Raw genomic sequence first — 23,100 nt, 5'->3', positions numbered from 1 at the left:
AGCTGACAAAATGAAAGAATCTACATGCATTTCTGAAATAAAAGTAATCTATAACTGATTATTACACAGTTATTTATTAATTGTAAACCCTCCATGTTTTCGTCCAAAATTGCCATTTTGCAGAGGGATTATTAGGGGAAGAGCAACATTCTGAGCCAAAATCGGGGACATTTGAGAGGTTTGGATATGCCTAATTCTATAAGGTAATTTATTTGCATGTACCTCACAACCTGTTAATGCAGGAAATTTGGACAAGGCCAAATATATGGGGAGAACATATAAACAGTACTAAAAATTGCTCTTGTATAAACTGAGACAGTTGATCGAATAACAGGTCTTGCTTTAGCATGCATTTTTCTGAAGGTGATGAAGTCTGAAACTCAGTGTCTGTCATTATTAAGTGACTTCATTCCTAAATGATTTGACAGAAAACCACAAATTTTATGAGGAACAAACGAAAAATAAGAAGCAAAAATCTATTCATTATGCAAAAACCTGGACAGTTGAGAGGTATAGTTCAGCTGGGGCTGTCTGAGTTTGCTGCCCTTCTCCCCCTCACAAAATCATGGTCGAATGGAGCTTCCCCCCCTACAGCCATTCCAATGAACCATTACTTGGCTATTTCACCCCATTTACCATAAACACTAATGTGCATACTGCTTTACGTCTGCGATGATTTGGACTTCATTTGAAAGTTTTATTTTGCATTTTACAGCTCAAACACTAATAGATATCATATCCGCTAAATAAAACAATGCAGTCCCACAATGAGAACAGACTTAGCATTAAAACTTCTCTGCCCTTGAAAACTCACATTCACTGAAACAGCATTGAAACCCACATTCAAAGAAAATACATTTTGCCAGAGGCAGATTAACTTTGGGTTTGGGCTGTTTTCAAATCACAGGCCCCTTGCACACGAAACATACACATGCTCTTTTATACACTTTCCTGATTGTATTAAATTATATTCCTTGTACAATACAGTGCAGTTTTAGAGGGTGTTTTAAATTTATTGTTTTGAAATTTTTCCAGTAAACAATGAAACAAATTGCATACACCAGTAATGACAAAACTGCCCAATTCAGAACATTTCCATCGTAAAAGTCTACTCAAACTTCTACAGTCTACCAGTATCAGTACATATGCACAATCTCTGAAGAAGTAAAAGTCATCTAAATAATTCCACATTAAAGAGATCTGTAACTAATGAAGAGGTTGCTGCTAGCAAACAACTTTGTATTTCATTGTTTCATCTACAAATAAAGTGCCTGTTACCCTTGAGGAATAAATTGCCTATCTTACACTAAAAAAATGATAAGCTAGCAATATTGCAATAGGGAATGGATGGCAAACTGATAACAGGTTCATAGTTGCTAAGTATCTTCACCAAAAAGGAGTGCAGCATCCACCCCTTTTGCAACACAGTATGGTATCAGCAATGCATCTATCTACTGTGGGAGTAGAACCCACATTCTGCATCAAAAGCAAGTATACTATCTGTTGTGCTATTAACAATACAAGCAGACTCAGCATAAGCAGCACTAAACTTTTGCTCCCCTGCAGCTCTCAGCTCCTTGTAAAATCTACTCACTCAGCTGTATCTCTGAACTTTGCAGCACAAAAAACTCTGGAAACAGCCAAAGTTTATTGTGGGGGGGGGGGGCAAAGGCCCAAAAACCAGGGACACATTTTAAACATTGTTTGTATAATGTTGGAAAGTTGCTAGAATAAAATACTGTGCTACCACCATTCATTTCACTGCCAAGCCTTAAACCCAGGGCCCTGTGCAAAACAGTCAGAGCAACATACCACTATGCCAAATCAGCTGTTTTGTGAAAGAGGAAGACGTAAACTTAAATGGCTACCATTTAGTGAATTCAGTTCTCACCATAGCACAGCTGTCAAACTCTTAGCACAAAACACCTGAACAAAGCCAATAATGGGTGAATACAGCCCCCAAACATTCAGAGAATTCAGTTCTCACCATAGCTCTCAACCTCTTAGCAAAAAACACCTGGACAAAGCCAGTAATGGGGGAATATAGCCCCCAAACATATTCAGTGAATTCAGTTCTTACCATAGCTTTCAACCTTAGCACAAAAAACCTGGATGAAGCCAATAATGGGGGAATACAGTCCCAAAAATAGGGACACATTTCAAATATCCATCTTATACACTTAGAAAATTGCTAGAATAAAAGCTTTTGTGTTACCATGCACATTCTGAAGAATATGAAGTCTGATATTCAAATGCTTGTCATTTTTAACATTTGTTAACCAGGAAAGTCTGACTTGGAACAAAAGCTAATTTTTAGCAGAGGCCCAGGGAGAAACACTCCAGACAGACACATGTTTTGTAATATGGGAAGACACTAGAGGAAACAAAACACAGGGAGGGCATACAGACTCCACTCAGAAGGTAAGGCACCCCAGCCAAGAATCAAACCAGAGAATGTGTAGCTGCCAGGCAACAATGCTACCACTGCACCAATGCACTACTAGCTTTGCAAGGGCACAAAAATACAGAAACCACAGATTTTATGAGGAATAGAACAAGTATGAGGGAAAAATATGCAACATTTTTACAAATGGTGGTGGGTAGGGAATTCAGGCTCTTGCCACCTGGGCCCAAGGTACAGGGTTCAAGCCTTATTCTCTACCCACCACCATGTAGTACCTGGGGCATTACACACTCTGTCCTCCATAATGGTGGTGACACACACACACCACCTGTCCTCCATAATGGTGGTGACACACACACCACCTGTCCTCCATAATGGTGGCGACACACACACACCACCTGTCCTCCATAATGGTGGCAACACACACACCTTACCTGTCCTCCATAATGGTGGTGATCCTGCTGTTAAGGCAGCAGAGCCCAGCTAAATCCTCCTGTCTGCAATGGCCCGTGAGAGCATCAGCTAAATCCTGTGGGTCTCCCGCAAGATGTGAGGAGGCTGCAGGCAATGCAGTCCAGTGACCTTCTGGTCTCTGCGGTTGTCACTGCACAGACCTCTGGGCTGGAAGGGCAGAGTTTCCTGTCTGGACTGCCTAAGAGAGCAGTCTGGAGCTCAGAAATGATCACACATGTGTGCATGGAGTTCTGGTCTGCCTAACACAGCAGTCAGGAACCATGCGTGGAGTCCGTGAAATTGTTTTATTTTTTTTAATTTCTTTTATTAATTTTTACAGGTAGGGGGGCTGCAGTCCTATATCATGAGCCACCCCTGGTAGCAATAGATGTATAGCACTCAACATTACTGTTTAGATAGCTTGCATGTGTGTGAGGTGGCATGACCAAGTGAATTTTTTTTAGTGTGTGTGTGTGTGTGTGTGTGTGTGTGTGTGTGTGTGTGTGTGTGTGTGTCCGCATGTCTGCGTGAACACAATCAAACACTGTGCTAGCACTATGTCCTGGCATCTTGGACAAGTGTGAGACATTCATGAGAGTCAGTTCAGCATTGTCACCCTTGATCAGGAAAAGTACTACTGCTGCTTGTACAACCTTGGCTAGGAGTCAGGATGCTGCCTGAATGTGAGTGATGTCTGCTGGGGAAACTGTCCTCACAACTACATCCAGGAGCATGATGCCATGGCCCACCATGTCTGGGTGTGGACATTGCAGTGGAAGTAGGATTATTATGACAGTGGGATCTTGCATGGCTACATTTACTAACACCAGAAGATATAATAGCTCTCTGGTCACATAGATGTCCACCCACCCCCAACAGACATGTAATCACAGACAAAGCCTAATCCAATGTGTGATTCATCCTGTCAAAGGAGTCACCCACATGGGTCATGGAATCACTCACACCACAATGCATGACATTTAGTGCTAACACTATCTCTTCCAAGGCCTAGTGGAATGTGCTTGTGCCTCCACTATGGCCCTACACATATGCCTTTTGTCACCTAATGACACACCAGCACCAGGAGGAAAGTGGAGCAGGCCTTTTTTGAGCATCTTTACCAACACTCCTGCATGGCATCTTGCCCTCACAATAGCTATGGGGAGAAACTACCAGCTTTGCAACAGGATTAACCATACTATCCTGATCAACTTTGTCACCCTCAACCTGTCCTATATCAGAGGGCTCCATGTCATGAGTATGCATAGGCATACAGACTGTGTCTGAAATATGGATAGGGGATTTGGGAACCACAACCTCAGTGTCAGACTGATCCTATGCACCCCCAGACTGTGCCTCTTCTTCACCACCATCATTGTCAGAGGCTAGCGATACTCTGAAATCAGGTGGTAGGAATTCCACAGTGTCCCTTCTCAGGATTACCTGTGATAACAAGCAATAAACACAACAAACAGGAAAAAGAAAATTGTTCACATATTTTTCTCATACAAAAGGTATGTTAAACTCTAAGAGATGCTAAAGTAACACATATTTACTCTTATTTAGACCAATAATACCCAAATCTATGCTTATCATATGCAGGTGGGCTGGCAGCTACAATCCAGATGCCCCCATATCTAAGGAAGAGAAAGGAAAGAAGGCTGATAAGTGCCACAATACAAATGAAACAGGAAGGAGACAACAATCCCCTTTACATATGCAGATTAAGAATGTTCTCATACAAAAATGTAGTGAACAGTTGGATTCCTTCTCCCAACAAACACTTGCCTCTTTGTCTCTATTACTGTCTCACCTGGCTCACACTTATCACTGGCTCTATATATATCAGACATCTAAAACATACATATATAAAGTTATAACAGTGACACTTGCATGTTTCAAACCTGGGCTTGAGATACTTTTTGTCTGTTGTCCACATCAACATCAATGTCATGTTTTCTGTGTGAAACCTCTGCCGAGTTATCTGGATCTATGACAGTGGACAGGAACTCCTCTGTTTCAGTTAGTGGTTCAGTAGCAGGACCTCCTCCCATAGCCACTTGTTCCTGGGTAACTGCAGCTGTCACATCACTTGCCTTGTGTTATAACTGGTTGTAACTTCTCCCATGCCCTCCAACAGCTCTGATGTCATTGACAACCTGATGTCATATCATCTTTCAGGCAGATTGGTCCCCTCTACTTCTCCCTAAGAGCAAAGCTCCATGGCAATGCAAGGCCTGGATAATGACCCTATTTTTTGTATTAGTGTATGGTAGCTTGCAGGGGTACAGAGCCATATCCCTCTATGAGATGAAACAGAAATCAGACACATAATTAAGCATATAATACAAAAACAGAATGGCTGTGAACTCAATTATGTCTCAATGTATCCATCCATCATGCACACAACACTTTAGAAGGTAATGCTGCCTATGACTACACACAAGTTAGGAGAGCCCCCCCCCCCCCAAAATATTCTATTTGAACTATCAACAACAATCTATACCAGTTCTGTAATGCAGATAACAAAGGCTTGCGTAACTGTGTAATAACTCACAACATTAACAATAACAAATCACAATGTAGCAATAGAAATGTGAATCAACTATTATAAATGCCATCTCCACTGCTGTGGAGGGCAGTCAGATAGAAATCACAAACTTCACACATTCTTCTTTATGTTTACACAGGTAAAAATGTCAGACCTTGCTGCAAAGTTATAATACAAACATATGTAGTAACTGTCCGAATAACAATTAATTACATCCTACAAAATGTAGGACAGATAGCATTCTGTAGCATACTTTTTGTATTGCAGACATAACTGATATACCTGAGCTATGCCAAAAGAAAGAGATAACAAAAAAAAAACATTAAGACAGAAAACTGTTTTAGAGCTGGGATTGCAATTCACCCTTTAATGTTACACTAAAAGCATTATGTAAGAAATAGTAACATACTTTCACAATAAAGCAGTGTAGAAAATAGAGAATTCTCCAAAAGTTGTGCTTATTTAGCAGCATCAACCTCTTGAGATCTAAACAGTCTCCCCAGTCTGATACAAAAGCATTAGCTACACAATTGCTTTTATACAGTACAGAGACAGCCCTGTGAGCACTGTGAGTATGCAAATAAGGTGATAAATCCTTAGCACTCCTGAATATCACGATCTACAATAAAGCACAGGGTATGCATACAGAACTACACAATTATATGCACACTCCCTATCAATGCAAGGATGAACTTTGAGAAGTGTTATCTGCTAATGATTTGTAGGTGTCTGTGATTAACCTAACTGTTGGAATAATCAGGGTTTCACAGTCTGCTCTTCTTGATGTAAACTTAGTAACGGTGTGTCAGGGAGAAAAGACTTACCAAAAAGTCTGAAAGTATATTGACTGAGGTAACAGAGCAACATTGCTAACATTCAAATGTTGACTTTAATGACCACACTAATTACCCCTTATTAAGAAATATTGTTCATAGTCATTGGAGTACTTTAAGCATTGATACAGACAACATATGCAATGAAACATTGATAGAATTGCTCTGAAGAAAACATAGATAAGGGGAATGATGCACCATAAGAAAAGAGAGGAATACACCTGCAGTGTTTGCCTTCTTTGTTTAATATTGTGTGAGTACATGGGTAGCCTAACTGTTGATAATATCACAATCATCCCAACATTTACTGTCAAATGAGAAAAGACAACTTTCATAACTTGTTTCTATTGTGCTTTCACTGTGAGTTGATACAGTGTCACATTATCAGTACATCAAACACTTTTCTCCATGCAAATATATATTTATTTATTTATTTATTTTATTTTATTATTTTACATTTGTTTACTGGGATGGTCCGACTGGGACAGTTCCCATTTTCAGCAGAGGTACAGGGAGAAAAGCTCCAGTAATAGCTTACATACAAATTGTCATAAAAAATGATAATATAATATAATAGACACAATTGACAAAATGAGCGCAAACACAAATACAAAAATGTAAAAAAGTATACACAATAATCAAGTAGAACAAGGTATTAGACGCTTGGAAAAATATATGGTTTAATTTATGTTTGTGGAAAAACATAACATAAGTAGAGAATAGTTATTAGTATTTTAATGGTTAGACTTGCTGTTAGGAATGTGACTACTAGTATAGGAGTAGTGCTGTTAAGAGAGATATGCTAATAGAGTTAGTACATACAATCAAATTGTATAAGTAATGCTTAAGTTAGTGTTTCACCTGGGGTATTACATGTGCAGAGCCAAGATTCATATAAGTGTCTTTTGAGAGGTATTTTGAATTGATTAAGATTGTTTATGGATCTAATACTATGTGGAAGGGTATTCCAAATTTTTACAACAAAGTTAGAGTAAAGAGAGTTACTTGCTGTATTGGATATTTTGCTTACTTGGAGTAAATCTTTGTTAGATCGAAGAATACGAGTGTTAGAGTAGGTTTGTAGAAGATTCTTTAGAGAAGGTACATTATCAGGATTATGTATTATTTTATGAGCCATTATTAATTGGTTATAGTTTAGAATATGGGGTCTGCATGTCTTTGTTTGTGGCAAATATGGGAAATACTCTTCAATGATTGTTCTTAATACTCTCTTGTTTGAGGTTTCAAATCTATACAGTTTCCTGTTGCAAGATAACAAAATTGATTAAATGTCATTAATGTGCATTTAAAGTACTTGTTGCAAATGTTTTTCCCTTATCATTTGCATGTCATTTGTCATTGCTCTCTGTTGACTGGCAGTGGTCAGTAGCAGTGAATGACAATTCACTGCCCAAGAAAAAAGAATGACAAATGTTATTTGTACTGTCATGGATAACACAATTAAGACTGGCATTGTTGCCCTTTCCTCGGCAGAATGGACAGCACTGAATGAAGAAATTCAGGTGGTCACATTCCTATCTTTATGGCATAATATGGGAAATAATACAGGTAACACAGAGTGTGAAACCTGTTTACAGATCATTTTACTGAGGAAAGTCATAATGAATCTTGACACTCATTCTAATGCATGAATGTATTGATGGGAGAAAATGAAGTGAGGTCATTAATAAGTAAACCTGACAGACAGATAAGCCTTTAGAAATGATATCAATATTAATGTATGCATAGTGTCAACAACGAGCGCATTTCTGCTGTTCCCTGGGCCCTTCTCCATTCCCATGGCATTAGCTAAAGTCATGATATTGTGAGACATACGGGATAGCACTGATGTGGTAAGGAGATGTGAAAAGGCTGAACGCCTAAAACGCTGATCTTCTAGTATATCTGTGATTTAAAAAGCTTGTTTCTGCTACATATTGTACTTATTTGCTGCCTGCACTTGAACTAATTCATTTTTGTGTTTAAATAATCTGTTTAACTGTTGTAGGCTACACACTAAAAAGTGCAATAGCCATTTTTGTGCATTTAAAGATTTTTTTTTTGTATCTGCTTAAAAAAATATACTTGTTTCCTGCCTTTCTGAACTAGTATAGTCCAGTTTTCAGGGCAGTGCTGAATTCAGGGCTGTGTTACAAGTTTCTGTGTTGCCCATACCTTACTTGGTAGAAGGAAGTTTCTCTGTTCACCTGTGAGACAGGAAAGCTTTGAGCAGCCTATCTGTCCCTGGAGGAGTGGTTTCAGCCCAGAAGTTAATAGTTTATTGGTAATTTTGGGCTAATTTCTATCTTTCATGTCCCTGTTATAAAAACTGCATTTGTCCGGTTTTGCACGCCAGGCAGCGACGGTTAGATATGGTTAAACTATTCCCGGCTCCACAAAGACTACTCTTCAATTTTTCCCTTGGAACTAGACAAACTTTCAACTTAAGCACTCAAACCATTCATTTCACAGCCCAGCACTTGCTCAAAACTAATAGCAAGCACTAATTAACCAGTGACAGATTTAGGCATGGGTGCAGAGGCACACGCTGGCCCCTTTTTAGACTTTTTTTTTTTTTTTTTTTAATGCTTGCCTTACAGAGAATCCTGTCAACAACACGTCTAAATACTGTACATCGAGATGTGATTGGAGGTTGCAGTCAGATGACTTTTCTTTAAAACAATCCTCCAACTGCATCTCCATTGTAATTTAGGCACATTGGCAGCTGTGATATTATCATAACGAGTAAGTAGAAACTTTCTTTGCATCAGACTCTTGAGACAGTTTAAAACCAGGCTTGAAACTGCTCTTCCACTCTTAGGGAGTGGTCAGCATTGAATAATAATTATTTGCTAATTTTCATTGAAGAGAATTATTTCAAGGCGCCAAAGAAGCTTTTTTTTTTTTTTCACCTCTTAGCTATACTTTCCCAATTCACAGAGATGGCCATGCCTACCTATCTGCCATTAGTTAAAGTCAAACATTGTTCTGTTATTTCTCACAGTTTTTTTTAACTAAGGAAGCTCAATCTGATACCACATTCACCATACTACATCCTCCTTATGAAGAATGTTCCTCATTTTGAGTATCAAAAGTCCGTGTTTACTACACGTTAGAGGTGAGAGATAATTGGTTGGCACCCCTGGGTACTGACTTGCACCACTGTAGCTACTACATGTCAGAGCCCCTCCAAGACCAGAGGGAATATGTCCGCTGTGCAGGTTCAGCTGTCAGAGTGACAGTTTGGGTAGCAGCTGGTTTTGATCTCTGCTGGTCTACACTGAACGCTATGCCAAATTTGCATGTAGTGTAATATTTCATTTAGGGAAACACATTAGTGGTTTTTTTTTTGGTACTTTGCATCATGAAATAAAGCTGTAAGGCCTAGGAATATTTACGCTAGTTGTTTTGTTTGTATTTGAGGTTGTGCAAACGATGCCAGATACCCTCTGATGTACCCCCTCCATACATTTTTAGTATCACAGTTAGTGGGGCATGAAAGGTACCTCGGTCTAGTTTTAATTTATGGCAGTGTTATTAAGATGTGAATAACTGTCCTGCATGCTGTCAGTGTATCAGGTGTCCATTCTGTGTTGTGAGGGTGGGTGATCCCCCCTTGTCATGTGATCCCCCCTTGTCATATCATGCTGTGTAACTGTATCTTCGGGTGCCTGGTGATTCTGTTAGGTTATGTACTTGGTATCCCCGGGCTTGTTTGCCACCTCCCAAAATTACACTTTGATATTTCTGCCTTTGAGGGATAAGTAGTCTTTAGATCCATACAGTAGAAGTACCAAAACACCCATAGTTATTCACAGTTATCAAACGATAGACACAAATAAATAGAACGATTACTAGCACTAAACAGGAAACCGCCGTTTCCTAGGCTGAAGCATCCTGCTGTATTGCTGTCTTTACCCAAGCCCATAAAGGACTTTAACCTTTCACTTCTTAGATCCAAGTCAGCCATTCGCTTGCATCAAATTATTAGGTTAGCTATCACAGGCACTTTACCTGACACAGGTCCTTTTAAAGGAGCCTCTGTGCTTGTTGTCTCTGTCAGCTGGTATGCTGCTTGTTTATTACTGAGTACCGCAGACCTCAGCAATTAATGGAATCTTCTGCAATTTCCTTCTGCACTCATAAGTACTCAGCGAACTGACCTTAGGCAATTTGCTATTCTCCCTAGGAAAGAAAAAGTCACTGGAAAGGAAACTATTATCTCAAGAGGGGCCATCCGGTAAGGGCAAAAAAAAAACTTATCTGACCAGGTTTAATCTGTTTTACCTGTATGCTGCACACCAGAGCATATTTTCATGATTCCATGATTGCTAGCAGGAACATTTCATTACTGATGTGATGAAGCAGCAAATGTTCGCATTGTAATATTTTTTCACAATGAAATATGTACTAGCAAGAAAATATTTTGCAGGCATAATTAGTGCGAGATGTAGTTAAATATATTAAGGCAAGTATGATTTTTATGGGCATTTAGGTGCATAATCAGGGTCAACACAGATGTTACATGGTAGGAAAGTTATATTTTCTACCAAAAATAATATGTGAGCTCGTGGCTTATTCACTTTTATGGTGAATGCGCACCAATGTACTTATGGCTCACGAATACAATCCCGTGAGCTGGGGGTAGTCAGCGCTGAGAACTGTTACCAAATGAAAACCATTAGTGGAAAGAGAGTAGCTTGCTGACATACTTGATCCTGTTAATCAAGTTTTGTTTAAATATAATTTAGTTAGATGCTAGGTGCTGCTTAATGGCTGTCTGGTCCATCCTATCTCTTCATTCAGTGATCTAACAGTACCCTGTGGTAATTAGAAAAGCATTTTTTTTCTGAATAAGGTTCCCTGTGTTTTGTACAAATGGTACAACTCGTGTTTAAAAATGCAAACTTGAGACCTCAATCTGCATGCTGTTCATACTGCGTAGCTTGTTCCTGCTGTTTTTCTGAAATCTGCAGTACTAGTTAGTCAACAGGTACCTTTAGAAGACATCTTGATTATGTGTACATATGCAGCAAGAACAATCATTATTCACTTGCGTGATTTACAGCCGAAATCCACATTGAACAGTTATAGATATGGAAGCAAATGTATAATAATCATAGAGAATATGGCTAACCATACCTTTCCACTACTTAGAGGAAGAAATCTGGACAAAGGCATAAATAAAAGTGGGACAAAGGCCCAAAAGTGGGGACGATATTTAAATATTAAAATATTTCTCTTACAGACTTAAAAAGTCAATAGAATAACATGCTTTGCATTTGCATGAATTTTCTAAAGCATATGAAGTCTGAAACGCAAATGTATGTCATTATTTTCAGACTTCAATCTTTAATGATTTGGCACTAATTTGCCAGAAAACCACAATTTTATGAAAATGGGCCAAAAATATAAACCAAAAATCTGGACATTCTATAAAAATCTGTACAATTGAGTGGTATGCAACTGGCTGAATACAAGGTGCGGCACTGATAGGGGCTTAACATACAGCTCCCATGTCTTTTACAGCAACTGCATTGTACTAGAGGATATATTGGAAGACAAACTACAACACCTCTATTGGTCAATTTATGACAGCTGTCTAGCTAAGCACAAACTATGAATAGACCAGTAACCAGCGGCTGTGGGAGCTGTAAATCCCATTACAACACTGCAACGATTTGAGTTGCTTGTCCTGGTCCCATAACATTCAGCTGTTTTAATGAGCAATTATAATTGTCCATACTAAGTAAAATGTTTTACAGATAATTATAACCTTCTCTTTGGAGCGTTTGTATTTTAAAAACAATACTCTCATTATTATTATTATTATTATTTTTACTTTATATGTTTTAAACCTTATTCACCTATGTAAAAAAAAACCTAAAAGTACCCTACAAAGACTAATAAACAGATAAAATAAAATAGACATCCAACACGTTTTATTAATTCCTTGACACTCTAATGTCGATTCTCTTCTCTCGGATCCAAACAATGTCATTTAAGTTTGATGTAACAGTAGTACTTTTGAACCGCTATGGAAATACATTTCAGTTTCCCTACCCTGAAACTGTAATATAAAATGGGATAACAAGCGTGTCTAACACCTCATACCTTTTCTGATACTCAAAACAAAATGATAAAAGATGTGTGGGCTATATAAGCGCATCTATCCTATCAGCATTGTAAATCTGTTTCCTTCTTCAGTTTGTGATTTACCGAAACGTATTCTAAGCCATGCTTAGCTGCTGTCATTGAAGGTCATCACACTGCCCTTCCTATAGGGTGATAGGCAAGTACTAGGCTATGTGCCCTTGAAGGCCATTTTAATCCTAGCCAGTTTTCTTTTATGTGCTTGAAAGAACCTATCCCATTTGGATATAGACTGGCCTTACTCATCCTGTCCCTTTACCCTTAATGAGAATAACTGGGAGCATACCATAGATAATTTGAGGAGACCCACGCATGGGATAAAGTATTTAGGAACCGGCTCTGTCCATTAGTAGTACAAGGGGCAGTCCCGGAGTAAATTTTCTGCTTCCCATCCATTATCCATAGATTTAGTTGTGCTTGAATATGAACATGGATGAACTCTGTTTTATGTGAATGAGAAATATGTTCCACAGCAGTGGTATCCTCTGTGAGATACACTTGTCACTCCAAACTGAACTGCTGATGTCGCATAGGAGGTTTAGATCCCTAGACTGTGTATTACAGATGCCATTTGACTTGCTGATGTGCAGTAAATCTACCAATAATGGGTTGGAGGCATACCTCTCAACTGTCCAGATTTTTGCAGAATGTCCAGATTTTGCCCCATATTTTTGGTTGTGGTTTGCAGCCAAACTGGGATGCTCTCAGGATTTAAGTCACTAAATAATTAAAAGCATTTGCATTTCAGACTTTGAATCCGACAGAAAATGCATCTTAATACAAACCCTGTTATTCTCGCACATTTCTAAGTTTAAAAGAGTAATATATAAAATATGTCCTTATCTTTGGGTCGTTGCCCCTCTCCCCTCCCGCTTTATGCCAGGCAATGTCAAGATTTCATGCACTAAAGTTGAGGGCTATGGTTGGAGGATGAATTGTATGCCAGAGACAGACCACTTAGCATTCTTCTTCTTGGTGATTTGGTCACATTGATTGCTGTCTATGTGACACCCCAACTGCATATACTGATTGGAAAAAGAGGGTGATGTCGGCAAGGACACCGCCCTTCTGCCCATGGTGCATTGTTTTTGATCTAAGATATAAGCGTAAAAAATAATTTATTAGCAATTAGCATTGCCCAAAAGAATTCTAGCAAGAGACTGCCTAGAGGTCATCATGATGTTGATGGAGACACAAGTAATTAAAAATATGATATGACCCACTATAGAATTTGTTGAAAGGAGAGAAAAGGTACAGTAGGACTTTTGTTATAAAAACACTAATAAAAGATAATTAATTGTGCTTAAAACCATAGAAAGAACAGAAAACAATCCAAAAAATATTATAGGCTGCTTAGAAAAAGTTTTATGAGTTAAGTTATTTGGTACATCCATTAAATAAAGCTTTTACTAATTTATCCAAACATCTGTGTCTGTGGTATATATTTTATGTCGCATAACAGTAATATACATTTCACTGTGGTTATTTCCACCTTCAGAGGGTTTCTTTCCAAGTTTGTAATAGTGCATGTGCCCACTATGACATGGAAGGAGAATGGTGTGACTTGGTATAGGCAACCAATCATCTTTTCCAAGCATGCACTGAAAATACTTGTACTATCAGTACATGTACTGTGTGCTGCACAGGAATTGCCTATTTCTAATACCATATCCACACCAAAATCATGTGCAACTGAATTTAAATTGATGTCTTTCCACACGTGATGTTAGACCTTCTTAAAGTAATCTTTTCACAACCACCAAAGCCAGTGTCCCACTTTCCCGCTTTCACCCAGTAGTCAACTAACCAGACTGTGCCTCCACTTTGCAAATTCCTGGATCCGCCACTGAACCCTAGCACTAGACCCCCCCCTATACTGTCCAGAAGGACAAGGCTCTCTATTCGTCCCTACCAGCCAATCAGTAAAACAGCTCATTTTACCTATTCAGGCATGTCCAAAGGGCAGTTTCAGGTGTACTCTCCAGTCCAACTGGTGAATCTGGGCATTTTGAGGCACTGTTACAGCTGCCTCATGTACACAGACAACCCCCTCCTCCTACCACCAAACACTAATACATGCGAGAGATGCAGTTATACAGCCAAACTGGAGGCAGAGGTCTCTTAACCCAAGGCTGGCACTGATAGTCAAAAGTAGAAGTGAAATACTTGCATCACACCACTAGTCTCACACAGACCTACTAAACCAATATGGGCAAATAACACACATAAATACACAATAACATACTTAGAGGCTCTAAATAAAAATCTGCAAAAGCAACAGAGACCTCCAAGGCAGACATCCAAGCAACCTCCACACCCCATCACAAACCATGAAACATATACTTCACATAATCAGTGTGCCACGCAATCACAGCCCTTAAGGCAAAATAGCATACCCAACACACTAGTAAAAGGTGACTCTATAGTCAGGCACAATGATGTCTCACTCACTAGGCTGGACAAGGAGAAGGCTACAGTTAGCTGCCTGTCGGGTGCCAGGATCCGCCACATAACACAAGCACTTAGGTCACTCCACAACAAGTAAAAATATGGCTCTGTCATTGTCCATGTTGGTGTGAATGACCTGAGATGTACCTCCCTGGACTACATGAAAAGAGACATGGAAGAGCTCTCTGATCATGTAGCCCAGGCCGGTATGATCCTGACCCTGAGTAGCATCCTGCCCTCACCAAGAACGATGCCACAGAATAAAGAAAAAATTATCAATTTCAACAATTGGCTAAGTTTCTGGTGTCATTCAAAGGGGTTCCAGTATCTGTCCGCCTGGGATGACATGCTCGACAAGCCACGTTGCTTTGCAAGAGATGGCTTGCACCTGTCACCCTTAGGCTTTCGAACACTGGCCAAGGCTTTTGCCGCCTCATAGTGCATTTTTTAGGCAAGGCTCAAAAGACAAACCCACCACCGTAAATAGCACAAGTAACCAAAAACTGAGAGTAATGCTACTCAACCCCAGAAGTTTAAACCACAAAATGCAGGCACTCCTCAGTATAGAGAATATTGATATTTGTGCAGTAACAGAAACCTGGTTTAAGGCACCAGAGAGCACCCCAGCACTACCAGGCTATAACTCATACCATACTTTTTGGCCACAGAACCCAGACCGAAACAGAAAAGGCAGGGGTGTATCCATATTCATCAAGCATGCCCACACCTCCAGGTTAGTGACGCAGCACAATGCCTCAGAGATCATCCATGTGCAACCAACAGTGGGCAAAACTGCTATTCAAATTGTAGCTTGCTACAGATCACCCACCATGACCCAAGACCCCCATTCCGCATTTCTGGAGACACTGGAAAATATGAAGGTCCTACCAGATGCTCTAATACTGGGTGATTTCAATTACCCAAACATTAACTGGGAGAACTACTCAAGTACTAACTCCCTTGCCCAACGCTTCCTAGAATTTATAAACTCAAACACCCTGGATCAACTGGTCAACACCCCCATCAGAGGGGACAACATATTGGACCTGCTCATCACCAACATGAGCGACCGGTGTTCCACAACCCCTCGCTGGTTAGATAAGACCATAGAATAATCACTCTGGATATTCACATTCCGTCCCCACCCCCAATCAAGGAAACCACCGTGAAAAACTTTTCAAAAGCAAACTTCACGTTACTTAAGACTGAGGTGGAAAGGTTCACATCCCCCATGCTAAAGGACAATGCTGTCCAAGCTGCTGAATCCCTTACAAAGGCATTCTATGAGCACCTGCAAGAATGCATGGATCGTGCTATCCCAAGCAAAATCAAGACTCACTCCTCCAAGAAAAGGAAACCAGTCTGGTGGACCCCTGCCATAAACAAGCTATACAATAGAAGGAGGAAACTAGTACAGAAAAGAGTAAAATCCCAAGAAGGAAAGAGATCCCTGATCAGTATCAGCAAGAAACTATGATCCCTCATAAAATCATCTAAGGCTAGCTTCAAAAGAAAAATTGCCATGGACTCCAAGCATAACCACAACACGTTCTTTAGCTATGCCAAGAACCTAAGTGGAAACTCTCAGAGCTGCTCTGAGTTAGTACAGAATGGCACAAAATACACTGAACCGACTGATATTGCCAACATTCTGGCAGACAGGTTAAGTGCAAACTTCACCCCCCCCTCTCACCCCATAAAGGGCCCATAACCATAGCAGGAGAATGTAGAACCCCGACAATCACTGACACACAGGTTAAAACAGCCCTATCCAAAGCCAAAAACACAACTTCAGTGGGACTGGACAGTGTCCCAGGCTGTGTCTTACACAAGCTCCAAAATGAACTAACCCCTCACCTAAACACACTATTCAAACTCTGCCTCTCTACAGGCTACATACACATAGAGTGGCACACAGCAACAGTTATCCCACTCCACAAAGGTGGAGCCACAATGGACCCTGGGAACTATCGCCCTATAAGCCTGACTAGCCTGGTCTGCAAGGCTATGGAGCCCATCCTCATGGAACTCATTAACAGAGACATTGGGAACCTCCAAACATTGGACCCTACCCAGTTTGGCTTTAAGGGAAGATCATGCCTCCTAAACCTGGTGGACTTCTCTGAAACAGTTACCAAGGCTTTAGATGAGGGAAATGAGGTCCATACAGCCTACCTAGACCTCACAAAGGCTTTCAACACCATTCCCCATTCTAGTATTATAGACAAGCTCACCAGCCTGAACATAAACCCCTACGTCACGAGATGGGTTGCCAATTGGCTCATGGATAGAACCCACACGGTGAGAGTTGCAGGCTCTAGGTCCGACTCTAAACTGGTTACAAGTGGCATCCTCCGGGGCTCAGTCCTGAGACCCCTCCTGTTCGGTATATACTTCTCAGAGGTACAAGCAAGCACAGGAGGACTATGGCTGACCAAACTGGGGGCCATAACTGACTCTCCGGCTGATACAGACATCTTCCAGAAAGGGCTCACTGAGACGGATACCTGGTGTCAAGATCATGGCCTCAAGCTAAATGCCAAAAAGTGCATAGTCATCCCCTTTGGAAAAAACAAAGTACCCGTAAACTACCACATATTTGGTAGTCCCCTAAATACAGAAAATGTAATAAGGGATCTGGAGACCCAAGTAGATAGTAAACTCTCCTTTGGTAATCATATTGCCAAGGTGGTTAGAAAAGCCTTCTATGTGGCCCACCTAATCACCAAAGGGTTCTCGTCTAGAACAAAAGAGGTTATTGTGCCCTTCTACTCATCACTCATCAGAGCCATCATAGAGTACAACGCCTCATTTGGGATGTAATTTACAAGACACCTGCAACAGCTGGAAAGACCATAGAAGTACCTCACCAAGAGGATTACTGACCTCAAACAGATGCCCTATGCAGCCCAACTGAAGAAACTCCAGCTGTACTTGGTTGCATACCGGTTACTCTGCGGTGATCTCTGCCTGACATACAAGGCCATGTCCAACCCAGAATTGATGGACATGCCCCACCTAAAAAAAAGTAAATCCCCGAGAGCCACACGCTCTAAGGATCTAAACCTCACCACAACAATAAATAGGACATGCTGGAGGGATAGATTCCTGTCCCAGAGACTCCCTATGCTTTGGAACAGGATTCCAATCTACATTAGGCAGTGCCCCCACTAACACTCTTCAAAAGTAACCTTGATGAGTGGATGGGAAACAGAAAATTTACCCCGGGGATCACTGCAGTGGCTCTGCTGGACAGAGGCACAGGGGCCTAATGGCTCTGCTGGACAGAGGCACAGGGAACTAATCTAAGGGGGTGGCAAAAGCCAACACATTCTGGATAGGCTTATAGATATCCTCAGGCAGATAGCCTAGTACTTACCTATGAACTTATGAACCTATGAACCTATGTGTCAGTATAACGCAGCAGTATCGCTGCTCATTCCTACATATACACTGTGATTTATTTCAGGTTTCTTCAAGTTGCTACTTCAAAAATCTTGTGTAAATGCATCTGATAAATACTGCCTTCTGAATTAGCCTGCAATGTGAAATGTACTTCCACTGCTTAAAGAAAAAAAGTGAAAAATTAAGTATAGGCTGCCTTATGTAGTGCGCACAAGCCTGGTGGTATTGCATGGCCATCAGCACTCTGGTTAGTACTCAGTGAAGAAAATACACCTCTAAGGACATTTTCTCTGTGGCACAAGGTATAAGAGCAATGTGTTTGTGGTAGAAAGCAGCTGATACGTGGTTCAAATCCAGTTCACTGATAACTTTATAGAGGGTAGTCTGAATACATATTTATCGCATTTTGTGATACCATTGTTTTGTTGTTTAAAAAGCAATTCTTGTCACTATTGCTAACAATAAGTGAGCTTTTGTCTGTCCACTTTCACATTTGTCATTAACTATAAGTCTGATAATGTGTTCTACAAATTACATTTCTGATGCTGCAATGAAATGTAAGAATGAATACATCACTTGAGTGCAATTCTTGCTCTGGTCATGGCTACATATACCTGTTGACTGCATTCAATTTACTGTCAGCTTTTTTTTGCTATAATATCTTTTCTTCTAATGTCTTTTTCATTTTCTCTCCACCTAGCAGTGTGTAAAAATGGTTTACTGCCTAAGGAAAAATGTTTAAAATTTAGTTTAAGCTGACTTATGTAGAACAATTATGTCAGGTGTTGGTGTACATCCCTCAGCGGCATGGATAGTAATTATTGTAGAAAATACACCTAACAGATGTTCAGATCTGTGGCACAATGTACAAATTAAGTGAATTGATTGAAATAAGGCACAGGAGGCATTGAGTGAATCCTATTTAGAGACCACATCGCATTTATTCTCAATATGTATTTTTTTTAATTTGCATTTGAGCTCCACTTGGCAGTGCAGAAACGTGGTTCCTTACCAAAGGAAAAACTGAAACATTTAGTTTAGCATACCTTATTATAGTTTTCCCTGGGTGGGCAGATCAATCCACAAATACCTACTTCAGGCTCATTCAATCCAACAACTTCTGCCTCCCAAGTAGCTAGGATTACAGGTGCGCGCCACTGCACCCAGCAGTGTGAGATCACAGAGGGTGTGTTCAGGTAAGAACACATCAAAGTGCATCCCGATTACCACCAGGGTTCCACAGGGTTGTGTTCTCAGCACACTGTTATTCACCATCCTCACCCACGACTGCTATGCTAAATACAAGTCCAACCATATCACCAAGTTTGCTAATGACACCACAGTCATGGGGCTCATCAGAAAGGAGGATGAAAGGGCATACAGACAGATGGTGGCATCTCTGAAATTGGTGCTAGGGGAACAGCATTGACCTGAATGTAAGCAAGACCAAAGAGATTATCACGTACTTCAGGAAAAGGAGAACAAACCACCCAGTGCTCAGGATCAATGGTGAAAGTGTGGAGAGGGTTAAGAGTACGAAATTCTTGAATGTACACATATCTGGGGATCTCTGGTGGTCAGGAAACACCAGTCAACTGGTCAAAAAAGTGCACCAACACCTCCACTTTTTAAGAAGGCTGAAACAAGGTAAGCTTCCTCCTCATATTCTCTCCACCTCCTATAGAGGTGCAGTAGAGACATCCTCACCTGCAACTTCACAGTGTGGTATGGAAGCTGCACAGTTACAGAAAGGAAGGCGCTACAAAGAGTGGAGAGGGTTGCAGAGAAGGTAACAGGCTCCAGTCTTCCATCGATACAACATCTTTATTCTGCAAGAAGCATTCAAAAGACCACCAAAATAATACAGGACACCACACAACCTGCGCATGGAACTGTTTAAGCATGTAGCATCGGGCAGGAGATATTGCAGCATCTGCTGCAGGACTACAAGATTCAGTAACAGTTTCTACCCTGCAGTGACTAGACTTCTGAACTTGGGTACTAGTCCCAGGGGTCTGGACACATAATAAGTAGATTGTTATTTATTTGTGCAACATAGACTACAGTAGGAGTGACAGATCCGTTTAAGGTGGAGGTGGGATTACATCAAGGATCAGCTCTGAGTCCTTTCTTATTTGCAGTGGTGATGGACAGGTTGACAGATGAGATCAGACAGGAGACCCCGTGGACTATGATGTTTGCAGATGACATTGTGATATGTGGTGTGAGTAGGGACCAGGCTGAGGAGACCCTGGAGAGGTGGAGATATGGTTTAGAGAGGAGAGGAATGAAGGTCAGCAGGGCTAAAACAGAATATATGTGTGTAAATGAAAGGGAGGGTAGAGGAATGGTGAGGATGCAGGGAGTAGAGTTGGAAAAAGTGGATGAGTTTAAGTACTTGGGATCAACAGTTCAGAGTAACGGTGAGTGTGGAAGAGAGGTGAAGAAGAGAGTACAGGCAGGGTGGAATGGGTGGAGAAGAGTGTCAGGAGTGATTTGTGACAGACGAGTACCAGTAAGAGTGAAAGGGAAGGTCTACAAGAGGATAGTGAGACCAGCTATGTTATATGGGTTGGAGACGGTGGCATTGACAAAAAGGCAGGAGTCAGAGCTGGATGTGTCAGAGTTAAAGATGTTAAGATTTGCACTGGGTGTGACTAGGATGGACAGGATTAGGAATCAGTATATTAGAGGGTCAGCTCAGGTTGGACAGTTTGGAGACAAAGCGAGAGAGGAGAGATTGCATTGGTTTGGACATGTGCTGAGGAGGGATGCTGGGTATATTGGGAAAATGATGCTAAGGATGGAGCTGCCAGGTAAGAGGAAAAGAGGAAGGCCTAAGATAAGGTTCATGGATCTAGTGAGAGAGGACATGCAGGCAGTTGGTGTGACAGAGCAAGTTGCAGAGGATAGGAAGAAATGGAAAGAGATGATCCGCTGTGGCGACCCCTAATGGGAACAGTCGAAAGAAGATGGTGATGATGATGATGATGACATATTCCAAGTGCAATATTTATTTATTTATTATATCCATAGTCAAATAACTTAGGCATTTTAATCTGTAACGTGTTTTGTATTACTTTAAATAGGGTACTTAATTTAACTCAGGGGAGGGTATTCTTTTTGTTTATTAATGTTGATAAAAGTCTCTACTCTTTCTTGTGGGTATTGGGAGTAGTATTGCATTTGTTAGTTACATTTATTCCTCTAGTTGTATGTGTTGTTTCACTTTCCTTTGTAATCTCAAGAATTGAGCTGATGCACAAAGTTTAATTTAGGCTACAGTTGTGTAGTTCTAAATGACAATAAAGTTTACTTTGACTTTGGCTTTAACTTATATAGCACAAACATGCCTAGTGGCACTGCGTGACTGGCAGCACTCTGGATAGTAAGCAGTGAAGAAAATATACCCATCAGGTAACTTTTTCTGGGGCATACAGTGTAACTGAAGTGAATTGAGAAAAATAAGGCACATGGTACATTGTTCAACTCCTGTTTAGTGATCACATTTCAATTATTCTCAATATGTATTTTCTTTTTATTTTAATGCCTAAGGAAAAAAGTTACATTTTTTGTTTAGACTGTGTTATGTAGAGCAAATGCATCTGGCAACATTGTGCTTTCCTCAACATTCTGGGCAGTATTGAGTAGAGAAAATCCACCTCGCATGCACTTTTCTCTGTGCTACAACGTGTAAGTGCAGTGAGTTTAAATAAAGAACACAACTGATTAAGGCTTTGAATCCACCTCAAGATACCCTTACAAAGGGTGAACTTAATTTCTTACAGCATTTTTATTAGGACTGTAAAACTAAAGAAAATGGTAACGTTAAACATGTTTCTTGCAAGCAATGTATCAGTAATGCTTCCTTAAATAAACTGTTGTCCAATTTCTTAAACATAACAATGATGACATTTAATTTTAAATTCACCAGCATATATGTATGATGAGCTCAATACTTTTGTTATGATCATCATGACTTATCATATATCCTATCTGTAAATATGTAAGTAAATAACCTAACCTGTATTACTCAGTTCATTGAATTACATCCATCTGAAATATATTTATAAACAGAAATACTGACTTTTACATATGAATGAATTCCCAGAACTAATTAAACTCACTCACATATAGGCCTCTCTGAAGCGTATCTCCATTCATTCTGAAAATTGTATAGCTCTAATTTAGATGCTTCAAAGATAGTTATCCTGTGCAATGTCAATTAGTAAACTCATTTTCAATTTTTGCATGCTCTATCCAGTGGGTTTGATTCCCAGCTAGTACAATATATTTTAACATTGTGTAAGCCTCAACATCACATTATGTCGCAATTTATCCTCTTTTTTTCTTCCACACTGCAAGGATTAAAAGCTATGCCGTTAAGCATTCCATTGTTGAACACTGAAACCTGGGTCAATAGGTTAAGCATCACACATGCCGAAGCTGAATGCCACGTTTCACACCTTTTACTGCTATGTGATGTAGGTATTGCCAGTGAATCCAATGAATCCGTCTGCTTTCAATTTTTCAAATGCATTTGGCAAGGATGTGCATCTTTGTGTGCAACCAGTTATACTCGATCTGAATCGGGCAATAATTCAGACATATTTTGTTAGTTTTACTTTTGCAGCCATGGCTCGTGATGGCAAGAATGGTATTAAATTCAGAGTCTGTTGTGTTGAGGAGTACAGGATAATTATAGGACTCCTTGTGAAGTGCTACAGCAATAGGCTGGTGCAGGAGGATTATACTGGGTCTGAGTATAAGGTTGAGGCTTGGAATAGCTTAGACAAGGCTGTCTACAGGGCAACTGTCATTCCATGCACTGAGGAACAATGTCATCACCACTA

This window comes from Protopterus annectens, chromosome 3.part0, assembly GCF_019279795.1.
Source record: "Protopterus annectens isolate FY-2018-M chromosome 3.part0, PAN1.0, whole genome shotgun sequence".
Lineage (NCBI taxonomy): Eukaryota > Metazoa > Chordata > Ceratodontiformes > Protopteridae > Protopterus > Protopterus annectens.
This window is presented reverse-complemented; position numbering follows the sequence as displayed.